Source organism: Dendrobates tinctorius, unplaced genomic scaffold (assembly GCF_039654945.1).
Source record: "Dendrobates tinctorius isolate UK_male_01 unplaced genomic scaffold, ASM3965494v1 ptg000019l, whole genome shotgun sequence".
In the NCBI taxonomy this organism is placed as follows: Eukaryota; Metazoa; Chordata; class Amphibia; order Anura; family Dendrobatidae; genus Dendrobates; species Dendrobates tinctorius.
This window is the reverse complement of record NW_027361687.1, coordinates 63,581,640-63,593,809: the sequence shown is the minus strand read 5'-3', so window position 1 is coordinate 63,593,809 and position 12,170 is coordinate 63,581,640. Positions and strand designations below refer to the sequence as shown.

The window sequence follows — 12,170 nt, the reverse complement described above, 5'->3', positions numbered from 1 at the left end:
CTCAGCGACCTGGAGCTGAGGGAACCTTTAGGGGTCCTGGGACCAACTATGCCATTCTGGCTTGCTATAATGCAGGTGGTTAGCGGGATTATTTTGGTTGGTTACTCCATCTGTGTTTTGAAAAGTGTGATCATTATATCAGACCTGGGAAGAGCAGCGCCTCCTATGGAGAAGTAATTTGTTCACTGACTGAACCTTTCAGCCCCCTGCCCTGCCCTCTCATACAATCGGCCTTGGTCAAGGCACACTGCATATTTTCTAAACGATTCATTCCCTGAAAAGCAGGGGCACGGGCCATGTTTTTCTTTGACTAAACTCTTTAGTCACTTACACAATTCCCTTTATTCACTTTTCTATATTCCAATAGTCCACAGACACTATTAACTGGCATGAGTATATTGTGAAAAGATTTTTGTCAGGTATACTTTTTTTTATTTAGATTTTTTTCATTACATTTGGTATAAAAATGTTTGTATAATTTTCAAAGAAATCAGCGAAGTGCAAAAGTATCAAAAACTAACCAACGGAATAAAAGAAGACTAAGACTTTTAAATAAAAAATTGATAAATTATTCTAAATAAATAATGATCAAGAAAACTCAAAAAGTGGAAAAAAAAGTCATTTTTATTTTTAAGAAAAACAACATACAAACCTTTGCAAATCACTGGGGATCATAGAGCTACTTCCATAACCATGTAGGCACGGAAAATGCCACATAATTCCGGAAGCCTATGACTAATGGAAAGAGGAATAATGAGAGTAAGTTGTGTCATCCCTGAACTTTCAGAATATCATTGGAGGTCACCTTTAAAGTAGATATGTCACTTGTCAGAAACATGTATTTTTTTTACCTGGAGTAAATGGCGCTGTTCTCCTGAATCTGGCAATGTTTTTCTTTTGTTCCTCCACCTCTTGGTTCCTGAGATATGGCTCACTCTTCCCTGTGTATAAAATTAGCCATGCAGATGTAGACCTGAGCTGCCATTTTGGCAGAGGCCTGAGAGGAGTGTAGAGGTGATTGTTATAATCTGATTACACAGCATAAAAGGTCGGCACGAAGGTTGGGACACCGTTTCTCGAGGTTTTCCCTTTCACACGGGGGGGTTAGAGGCATAAGCTCGGTGGAAAAGGGCCTTTTCTTTCGTCTCGGCAGGACGCTTTTGAAGCCAGCTGTGCCAGTGTTAAACCGAGAAAGAAAAATTTAAAAGAATTGAATAAAAGATTGAAGGCCGGCGAAGAGGAAGAAAGAGGACAGGATATTAGATCTTTCTTTTAATGATCGCCCACAAATCTAGATATCAATGGTTCACATACTGTCAGCCCGGCCATGGCCGAGGGCATCAAAGACGGCTCACATTCTTGTATTCATGGCTTAATCTATAGCTGTGGTGATGACAAAATGGAGGGCGTACAAACTAAGGAATATATAAGATTATTACGAAATTTCTAAAGTACTCAAGATCCTGGGGGGCAAATTTTTTGGGACTTGTGATACCGATGAGACAAAATGCTAGCTTTAACCCCTTAAATATCTGCCAATCTCTGACAGCGGCATATAAGTGCTGCAATCCTGGTGTAGCATGTGCTTGGTCACTGGGTCCTCCCTCCTGCGCGATGGGATCACAGGGGGCTGATGAGGTGCGTAAGAGATGATGATTTTTACCATGTACTCAGTATAGTATTAGTGATCAAACCATTCCAGGCCCCAGCTGTTTGGAGAACTAAATAACAAACACAAAGTAAAACTAAAAAGATTTTTAAAAAATACATAACATTTTTCACAAAAATTTAAAAAAAAGCCTATTTGGTATCGTAGCATCTGTAAAAGTCCGATTTATGAAAATCAAAAATTATTTAACCCATAAGGTAAAAGTGAAAAAATGAAATTCAAATGCCAGAATTGCTCAGGGGGGGGGGTTTGGGGGGATGCTCCGTGTCCTCCAAACAACTGCAATACGGAGCGACCCAAACATTACATATACCCCAAAATGGTGCCAATAAAAAGTACAAGCCCTATTAGAGGTCCATCGATGGAAAAATAAAAATAAAAGTTACAGGTGTAACCACTTTTTTATACAAAGTTCTTAATTTTTTTAATGACTAAAATCTAAAAAAACTATATTAAAAAATTGTTGTTGCTGTAATTGTACTGACCTGGAAAAATAATGTTACCATAAAAACAAAACCCAAAAACATGGTTGATTATTTCACCATTTCACCTCGCTTGGAATATTTCTCTGATTCTCAGTAGATTATATAATGTAATGAATGGTGTCAATCAAAACTACAACTCTTCCCATAAAAAACAATGTCGCTGAAAGAAAATTAAAAAAGGTTATGGCTCTTGAAAGAAGGGGAGGAAAAAAAACAAATCAACAAAAATAATAACTATCTGTGTCCTTGAGAAGTCAATGTGGCTTGTGTCTATGTATGAACTTCCACACTTGTAGAAATCCAAATACACATATTGTCCAGCACAAAAAGGACACTTTTACCCCTTACTATGAATTGATTGGCTATAGTAAGATATCATCAATCGTCATGTGCCTTTCATTTAGATTCAATGACAACAGACCTAGGGGAAATCCAAACTGCGCACCCAGTGGCCAAAGGTGGAACTTAACAGTATTTTATTTCCTGAGTGCTGCAGGGGACAAATTAGTGACTTGTAAAGAAGACCTTCTTCATCCAATTGACCTTCTTCATCCAATTACAGTGTTAAAGTTCTACCTTAATGAATCTCATCTCAATGACTGTAGAAAAAAATGCATACATGTCTGAGGCTGGCAGGAGCCTCAGTGATAATTGGCATTCAGTGCGGGCATATGGTTTCCAACAATAGTGTTCTCTCCAGTCCTCGCGTGTCATCAACACTTTCCTCTTTGATGTTTGCCTGTGTTTATTAATGTAAAAAAATTCAGAAATTGGGGAGAGGGGAGCAGGCCACCATATGTCTCACACTGTGAATGGGAAAAACACCACTACATGTGGAATATCTGGATCTGCAGATATGGGAATGTATAGCATGATTGATACAGTCTCAGAGAAGCACACAGCCCCCATCATCACCTGGGGCTGCTCAGCTGGTATCTCCCTGAGCCTATTGTCTATACATCAGATATGCATTATAAATAGATTGAGAATACAGTAAATGTCCGTCTCAAGAGACCACTTTGTTGTCTCATCATTGATGGGAAACTCTCGGTGTGCCGCTCTCCCTTCAGCGGGTGTGAGAACAAGGTGAGACCCAGCTGTTTTCTGTAATGAACCTGAGCACCTCTCCTGAGAAATAAGAAAGGGGTAACTGCACAAGGAACATAGCTGGCACTCCCTTCTGGGTCTTCTCTTTTCTGTTCTCTGTCCCATGTGCTCTCCTTGCCCTCTCTCGGGAACAGTATGCTCTCACTCCTTCCTCTCTATCCAGTGTGCTCAAATATCTGTAATCGGCTCTTTTTACCTTCTCTGTTCTCATATGCAGTGGGGGAATTACTGTAAGTACGGTATGTGATCCCTTGCGGATTTTGTAAGTTTGCCCACTGACAAAGACTTGAACAGTCTATAATTTTAAGGGTAGGTTAATATTAACATTGAGAGATAGAATATCAAAAATAAAATCCAGAAAATTATATTGTATAAATTATATCAATTTATTTTCATTTTGCAGTGAGAAGTAAGTATTTGATCCCTCTGGCAAACAGGACATAATACTTGGTGACAAAACCCTTGTTGACAAGCACAGCAGTCAGACGTTTTTTGTAGTTGATGATGAGGTTTGCATACATGTCAGGAGGAATTTTAGTCCACTCCTTGCAGATCATCTCTAAATCATTAAGAATTTGAGGCTGTTGCTTGGCAACTCGGAGCTTCATCTCCCTCCATAAATTTTCTATGGGACTAAGGTCTGGAGACTGGCTATGCCACTCTGTGACCTTAATGTGCTTCTTTTTGAGCCACTCCATTGTTGCCTTGGCTGTATGTTTTTGGTCATTGTCTGGCTGGAAGACCCAGCCACAACCTATTTTTAATGTCCTGGCGGAGGGAAGGAGGTTGTCACTCAGGATTTTACGGTACATTGCTCCATCCATTCTCCCATTGAAGCGATGAAGTAGTCCTGTGCCCTTAGCAGAGAAACACCCCCAAAACATAATGTTTCCACCTCCATGCTTGATAGTGGGGATGGTGTTCTTTGGCTCATAGACAGCATTTCTCTTCCTCCAAACATGGCAAGTTGCGTTAATGCCAAAGACCTCAATTTTTGTCTCATCTGACCACAGCACCTTCTCCCAATCACCCACAGAATCATCCAGGTGTTCATTGCCAAATTTCAGAGGGGCCTGCACATGTGCCTTCTTGAGCAGGGGGGCCTTGCGGGCACTGCAGGATTTTAAACCTTTCCGGCGTAATGTGTCACCAATGGTTTTATTGGTGACTGTGGTCCCAACTGCCTTGAGATCATTAACAAGTTCCCCCCCGTGTAGTTTTAGGCTGATCTCTCACCTTCCTCAAGATCAAGAATACCCCACGAGGTGAGATTTTGCATGGTGCCCAAGATCAATGTCGATTGACAGTTATTTTGTATTTCTTCCATTTTCTTACTATTGCACAAACAGTTGTCTCCTTCTCACCCAGCATCTTACTTATGGTTTTGTAGCCCATTCCAGCTTTGTCCAGGTCTATGATTTTGTCCCTGACATCCTTAGATAGCTCTTTGGTCTTGCCCATGTTGTAGAGGTTAGAGTCTGACTGATTTATTGAGTCTGTGGACAGGTGTCTTTTATAAAGGTTACTATGTAAGACAGCTGTCTTTAATGCAGGTAACAAGTTGATTAGCTGGTTTTGCCCATCTCTCCAGCTACCTGAAGACTTCTCCCTGACACATTGGAATGAAAGATCAGCTCTGCTGATCAGCACATAAGCAAGCCTTCATCTCAAGGCCACTCACCTTGAGATACATTATGATCATTCAGCATCCTACTCCTATCAGGACACTAGAAATGCTTATACGCCTGTCCTGGGACACCCACACAGCGCCCCCTAGCGGACACAGTGGTCACTACACCACATTATATATATATATGTATATATATATATACACACACAAATATGTATATTGTGGTAGATCGGCTCACTCGGCTGCTTAACAAGGTAGTCAGAGAATTGTTCTTCATTTAAATCTTCAACTGGTTTATTAAAAACATGTTTCATAAACCAGTGCAAAACAAAATAGACATTCAGTCTTGTTGGCATATACAAACAGAAGCAGCACTTATTGCAGTCCGTATAGCTGTGGGATTCACCCACTTAGAAACTGGGTTCAGCTGTTTTTAACAAGAGCTCAGCTCTGGAGGTCAGCTCACCTTTAGAGCACACAGAACTCTGAATGAGTCCAGAGGCTAAGCTTTTTACCTCCTGGACCACACCTTAGGGTGGAGATATGGTGAACAGTTGTCCCGCCTTGCACTTTAGCTGTTCACAAAAAACCTAGCCCTATCATGGCTGATTAAACCCTCTCAGCACAGAACATGCTGGAGCAAACTTCCAGGTTCAGTTCACGGAAGCTAAAAACCTCAGTGAAACATATTGCAACAAATGGAAACGGAGGCACAGATGGCGAAGTGCGCATTTGTTTATTGAAATTTTTGTGGAATCACGGGACCACTGTCTTGGGGCCTCCGACGGAGGCATGACTAAGCGAGTACCAAACCTCCATAGTAAGACCCCTCAAACAGGGCCAGAATGGAAAGTGCAGGAGACACAAGGTGCTAACTCCAGTTAGACCCCGGGTAAGTGGAAGCTGACTCGACCAGTCTGGAAGGGCAGGCAGGTACTGCAAGTAGCGGAGAAACCGGTAGGAGGTGAGCTGCAGAAGCACGTAGCGGACAGCTGCAAGCACAAGGAGATGCGGGAGATGCTGTTGTGGCGTCCCTGAGGCTCAGTCGCCACAGAGGTACTGCACCTTCTCCTAAGGTGTAGTGCCCCACCAACTAGGTAAGTTGGGAACTCCTTTCCACACTCCAACACTTGCATCTCACACAACAGGGTAGTTCTGCACAACCACAATGCGGCTCAGTGCTTAGAGAGTAGCAGAGCACCTCTGGTGGTTCCCTTCTTGGAACACTGGATGTGCTTGGAGGTGGGTGGAGTTGAGATCCATAAAAAAGGTTGGGAAGGTTTAGAATTACAGGTCAGTCTAGCGGGAGGTCAGGCGAGAGGACGTCAGTCTGAAGTCAGTCTGAAGGGAGTCTGGACAGTCAGTCAGGAGAGTCTGAGGATGGGTCAGAGGAGAAGGAGTGCTGCAGCTGCCTCAGTGATCTGAGCCAACTGGCACGGGAAAGGAACAGAAGGAGAAAGACGTAGAACTGCAACCTAAGCTTCCATAAGAGAGAAAGATCAGTACGGAACGAAGGAGTAGAGAACAGAGAGGAGACATGGGTTGGAAGAGGAACCCTGCCTATAGGTTCTCAGTGCAAGGCCGGGACCTGGTCCCCGAGGTTGTATGGACACTTATGGTTCTGCAGCAGACACCGGTGGAGTAGTTTGCTGTAAATGCACTACTCCCATCTAAGACTTGGGGCACAACAGCAACTGAATAGAGAGCCAGGACTCCGGAGAAGGGAGTCCCCGAGAGAGGCTACAGCTGTCTGTCATACGAGAAGAGTTGTTAGGAACATCTGACAGGAGGAACTCCAGAGTACCACAGTACTGGAGCTCTTCACACCTTAAGGAGCAATAGAGGAGTCGTTCAGGAAAGGTACATGTTGGCGGAGTGTTGGAGAGGAGAATCCTGACTTGTCCGGGAGGTTGATCGAGTCTCTGCCCCGGAGGACACGGCATGGAAGCGGGCACCAGTGTGTACCACAAACTGTGAGTAAAGCTTTGGAATTGCAAGCCCTGGTGTCTTCCATTCATTTGTGCGCTAACACCGTCAGCACCGCTACATCTGGGTACCAACATTCCTCACACCGCCTGTGCCTATTCTCATCTATTGCATCTACACTGCCCTGGGGTTACAGCTTCACCTGTGGGGAGCTACACCATCTATGCTGCAACACACCATCAGCCCCAGAGGATCTGCACGCAGCGTTGGCTTAACATCTTACTTGCCAACTACCACAGGTGGCATCACAAACTATTCCATTCCATTAACCACAAACCACCATTGATTTGGGCGCCCAGGGCCAGGGACCGGGTCACCGCTGCTGTGACACATTCCCCTGACATCGGCCCGGTACCGAGTACACCACAGCCCTGGGAGGGTGACCCACTGGCATAGTTCCGGAAGGCATAGGAAGAGTCATAGAACACTCTGAGGAGACAAACCAGTATTAGCGAGGTGTAGCAGAGCACTGACATACAGGTACAGGAGCCTGAGAACTAGCAACAGGAAGCACTTGTTGCTCAGGCAGCTCCCTAAGGGCAGAGGTGCCTAAAATAACACGAGATGCTCAGCCGCTGAGACCTATTTTCAAAATGGTGCACTGTCTCTTTAAGAGACAAGGAGTGCATGCGTGCACACTGCACACCCTCAGAGACATGCCCGGAGACCTGCGGGGCGCGCGCAGGGTCCCGGAAGCAGCAGAAGGAGCAGATAGGGACAGGGGACCCAGGAAACCAGCTGCCCCGCCGGGCACCGCGCCGAAGCAACAGACCCGAGGTCATAGGTGAGGATGAGGGTGCTACGCAAATCTCCCCTCCAGTATACTACCAGTGACCCTGTTATGATATATTATATACATACTGTATATATGTGGTGCCCCTGAGGCTTCAGTCGCCACAGAGGTACTGCACCTTCTCCTGAGGTGTAGTGCCCCACCATGAACTCCTGACCACGCTCCACACCTGCATTCCACACACAGGATAGTTCAGTGGGGCCACCTAACAGCTTCAGGCTGGGGGTTAGCAGAGCACACCTCGTGGAACCCTGCTTCGTAACACGAGATGTGCTGGGAGGCGGGTGGAGTGAGATGATATAAAAGAGTGGGAAGAGTGGGAGTTAGTGGGTTGGTTAGTTGGAGAGAGAAGAGAGAAGATGGGTGTCTGAAGGACATGATGCAGCAGGTCCCAGTGATCTGGGCTGCTGGCACGAGAAAGACAAGAGAAAGAGACTGATAAGATTGATAATCTAACCTTCCATAAGAGAGATAGAACAGATCGGAACGAAGGAGAATAGAAGGACGGTGGGAAGCTGGTTGAAGAAAGATAGAGAACCCTTCCAGTCCAGAGATCGCAAAGGCCGGGGCCCGGTCCCCAAGGTTGATTGGATCTTTATGTCCGGCAACAGACACCGGAGGAGTAGTGAGCCGCTAACGCCTTGCTCCCATCATAGACTTGGGACACAACAGCAACTGAATAGAGAGCTGGGACGCAGTGAGGAGTCCCCAAAGCAGACTACAGCTATCTGTCATACAAGTAAAGACTAGGAACACCTAGAGAGAGGCATTCCAGGGTAACTAAGTACTGGAGTGCTTCGCACCTAAAGGCGCATTGGAGGAGTCATTCAGTAAGGTACATGTTGGCTGAGTGTGGAAGGGAGAATCCTATCCTGCCTGGAGGTTGGCTGGAGCCCTGACCTGGAGAACACGGTATGGAGGCAGGCAGTTGAGTGAACTGCAAACAGTGAGTAAAGCTTTGGAACCGCATACTAGGGTGTCCTCCAGTTATTCCCGCACCACTACACCTGGGTACCAGCATCTATACCATTCTCCGCCTCTCCTCATCCATTGTACCTACACTGCCCGGGACTACTGCTCCACCTGTGGGGAGCTACACCATCTTTGCTGCACCACACCATCAGTCCCAGAGGATCTGCATGCAGCGTTGGCTCAACATCTTACTTGCCAAGCACCACGGGTGGCGTCACAAACTATTCTAATAAACTTTAACACCATTAACATCACCGCCATTGATATTGGGCGCCCAGGGCCAGGGACCGGGTCACCGCTGCTGTGAGACATTCCCACCTTAACCCTGGCCCAGTACCAAGTACCCCGCTGCCCTGGGTGTGCGAGGGCGACCCATATATATTATAGATTTATACACACTCTTCAACAATGCAACAAGAAAGAAAAGTGGTGGAACTCTGGAAATCACAGGATTGAGATGTTACGGATCTGCAAGCGTTGAAAAAAATGGAAAAAAAATTCAAAACATCTGGAGTTATTCAGTATAGAATATGAGTGCCACGCACAGAAATCGATACTCTTACAGCCTTGATAGCTGTCAATTTAGGTAATTAATTGTTATCTGAGAAACGTTCTGCCATGCTGAATGCACTTTGACAAAACATCAAGATCTGCTTCGGGCAGCTCCCTTTGAAATAGCCAGATGTGCTTGATGGGAGACAAGTTCAGAGATACTGCAGGTTGTAGTAGGTGGTTTAGGCCATGCAGGCTGCTCATAGCACAAGCAACATGCACCGTGCATTGTTGTGCTGAAAAACGGCTCCTTGGACACTGTAGAGAAATGGCTGCATTTATGGTTCAGCAACCAAATCAATGTAACGTGATGTTAGTGCACCTGGAATGAAGACTAAAGGGGTCTGGCTACATTATGCCACCACAGGGGCGAACATACCACATGTGCAGCTGCCCGGAGGTGGAGGGGGGCCCCTGGAGGGGGGCTAATAATGAGGGCAATCTGGACCATTTCTCCGGCTCCGAGGGGGCCCTGGCCAGATTGCCCTCCTATGTGGCAGGCAGGGCGCGATCCTGCTGCTTGCCCATGCTTCCTATCTAACACAGCAGCGCAACGTCATCATTCAGCTCGCTTCTGCGTCAGAGAGAGGAAGCTGCTGCCGGCGACGATGACACTGCGGCTCCGGGAAACAATCCGAGAGGTGAGTGGTGCTCTGTGTGAGGGTGTGTGCGCTGCTGCTGCCGGGGAGTGTCCAGAGAGGTGAGTGATGCTCTGTGTGTGTGTGTGTGTGTGTGTGTGTAGGTGGTGGAGAGGGCAATGATGGGGGTGCTGAGGGAGAAAGCCATGATGGAGTTGATGGAAAGGGCAATGATCGGAGTGGTGGCATAGAAGGCAATGATAGTGGTGGCAGAAAGGACAATAATGGTGGTGTGATGGTGGCAGTAGAAAGGACAATAGTGGTGGTGGGGTGTGGGGGTGGTGGGGCAGAAAGCAATGATGGAGGTGACTGAAAGGGCAATGTTTAGGGTGATGGGGTAGAAGGCAATGATAGTGGCGGTAGAAAGGACAATAATGTTGGAGTGGTGTAGGTGTGGTGGGGGAGAAGGCAATGATGGAGGTGGTGGAAAGGGCAATGATTGGGGTGGTGGAGGAGAAGGCAATGATGGGATGGTGGAAAGGGCAATGATGAGGGTGATGGGGAGGACAATTATGGGAGTGGTGGGGGAGAACAATGATTGGAGTGGTGGAGAAGAAATGATGGTGGTGGTGGAGAGGGCAATGATGGGGTAGTGGGGGAGAAGGCAATGATGGAGGTGATGGAAAAGACAATGATGGTGGTGGGGAGAAGGCAATAATGGAGGTGTGGAGAGGACAATAATGGGAGTGGCGGGGAGGAAAATTATGGGACTGGTGGGGGAGAACAATGATTGCAGTGTTGAAGAGGGAAATGATGGAGGTGGTGGGAGGAGCAATGATTGGGGTGGTGGAGAGAAAATGATGGATGTGGTGGAGAGGGCAAAGATGTACGGGTGAAATACGCTGCAAGGATTGACATTATATAGATATGAATTTGCTGCAAATCTGCAAGGAAAAAATAAGCAGCGTGTGTGTAATGCGGCCAGGGTGGTAGTCATGGCATTGGGCTGTACTGTTCCCACACCCTGGCACCCTACAGATGAAATATAAAGTTCTTTGTGTTGTGTGTGTGATTGGTGCAACTGAGTACTCACTTCCATTGATGGAATCCCTTCAATCTCTGTCACTCCAGCTTCTGACTTCAAGGTTCCAGGAAATACCACAGAGTCACAGATCTTTTCCAACAGTTGAACTTTACTAAACAATAAGGCATCCATCACATTAGCAGCACAGTTCACACAGGGCAACGTTTCCTGTACTTTCCTGCCTTCCGGGCAGACTCCATTCTCTATGATCTCTCTTTCTTCGCTCCTGGCAATCCCTGCCATCTCTTTGGACAATCCGTGTCCAGCCCATGTCTCTCTTGTACCTGCCATCCGGGCAGCCTCTCTGGACAATTTGAGTCCCATCTGCACGGTACACGTCACCAGCTCCTTGTCAGCCCCTCGTCCAGTTCCATCAGGGAAAAGTGCCGAGAACACCATCTCAGCTGCTCCCAACCCTGTTCTAGACCCAAAATCCTTCCTGGGGATGACTCTGTTGAGCTGGTTCCCATTTACACTGTTCTCCAGACTGGGGCTGCTTACTGCAACCCGCAGACTTATCCCCATGGCTTTAGTCATTAGTTCTCTCTCTCTCTACTCACATGTCCTGCCCTTGAGCAGGCTGCCTGGGCGTCTGACAGAACCAGAAAGTATCTGTCAAATATCCCCTGCTCTGTGCTGCTCTGTTCTAACTCCTCCCCACTGAATAACCCCTTGCTGCCTGTGCCTAACCTAACACTCTTATTTGTCCTATTCTCTTTCTCTAATGTGCCCCCTCTATTCTAATCCCCCTACCTTCCTGCACTACTTCCTAATCTATCTATAAGCCTATGCACAACACATGACAAATACATTTACATTACAGTGAATCAAATAGTAAAACATTAATAAAACATCAGGGTGTCACATGTAACACAGGTGAACAGCGTTAAGGAGAGAGAAGGTACATGAGGGTCCCCCCACCTCCTTATATGTGCATGAGATTTCAGGGATCTCATTAATTTTTCTTGCACCCTTTCATTTTTTCGTGTGCACATAGCCTTACAGTTAATTGGGTAGAGTCACAGCATGAATAAATTATATTATTGGGTGGCAAAGATGACAGTTAATGGGGGTGTGGCACCCCTGGGGCTCAGTCGCCACAGAGGTACTGCACCTCCCTCCTGAGGTGTGGTATCCCACTATCCAGGTAAGGTGGAGACTCCTGACCACGCTCCAACACCTGCACCCCACACCACAAAGTAGTGTAGCAAAGCACCTTCGGCGGCTCCCTGCTTGGAGTATAGCAAAGCACCCCTTGGTGGCTCCCTGCTTGGAACACGAAACGTGCTGGGAGGTGGGTGGAGTTAGATTACA

The 12,170-nt window shown here is 46.5% G+C and overlaps 1 protein-coding gene across 1 annotated transcript in view; it reads right to left on the bottom strand.

The window, feature by feature from the left end:
• LOC141083008 (uncharacterized) overlaps window positions 1-11,575 on the bottom strand; it is a 354,683-nt gene extending 343,108 nt beyond the window's left edge. The window contains exon 1 of the mRNA XM_073567147.1: window positions 10,866-11,575. The gene's annotated coding sequence lies outside the window, so the exon portion shown is untranslated. The remainder of the gene's footprint in view (window positions 1-10,865) is intronic.
• Window positions 11,576-12,170: the final 595 nt, after the last annotated feature.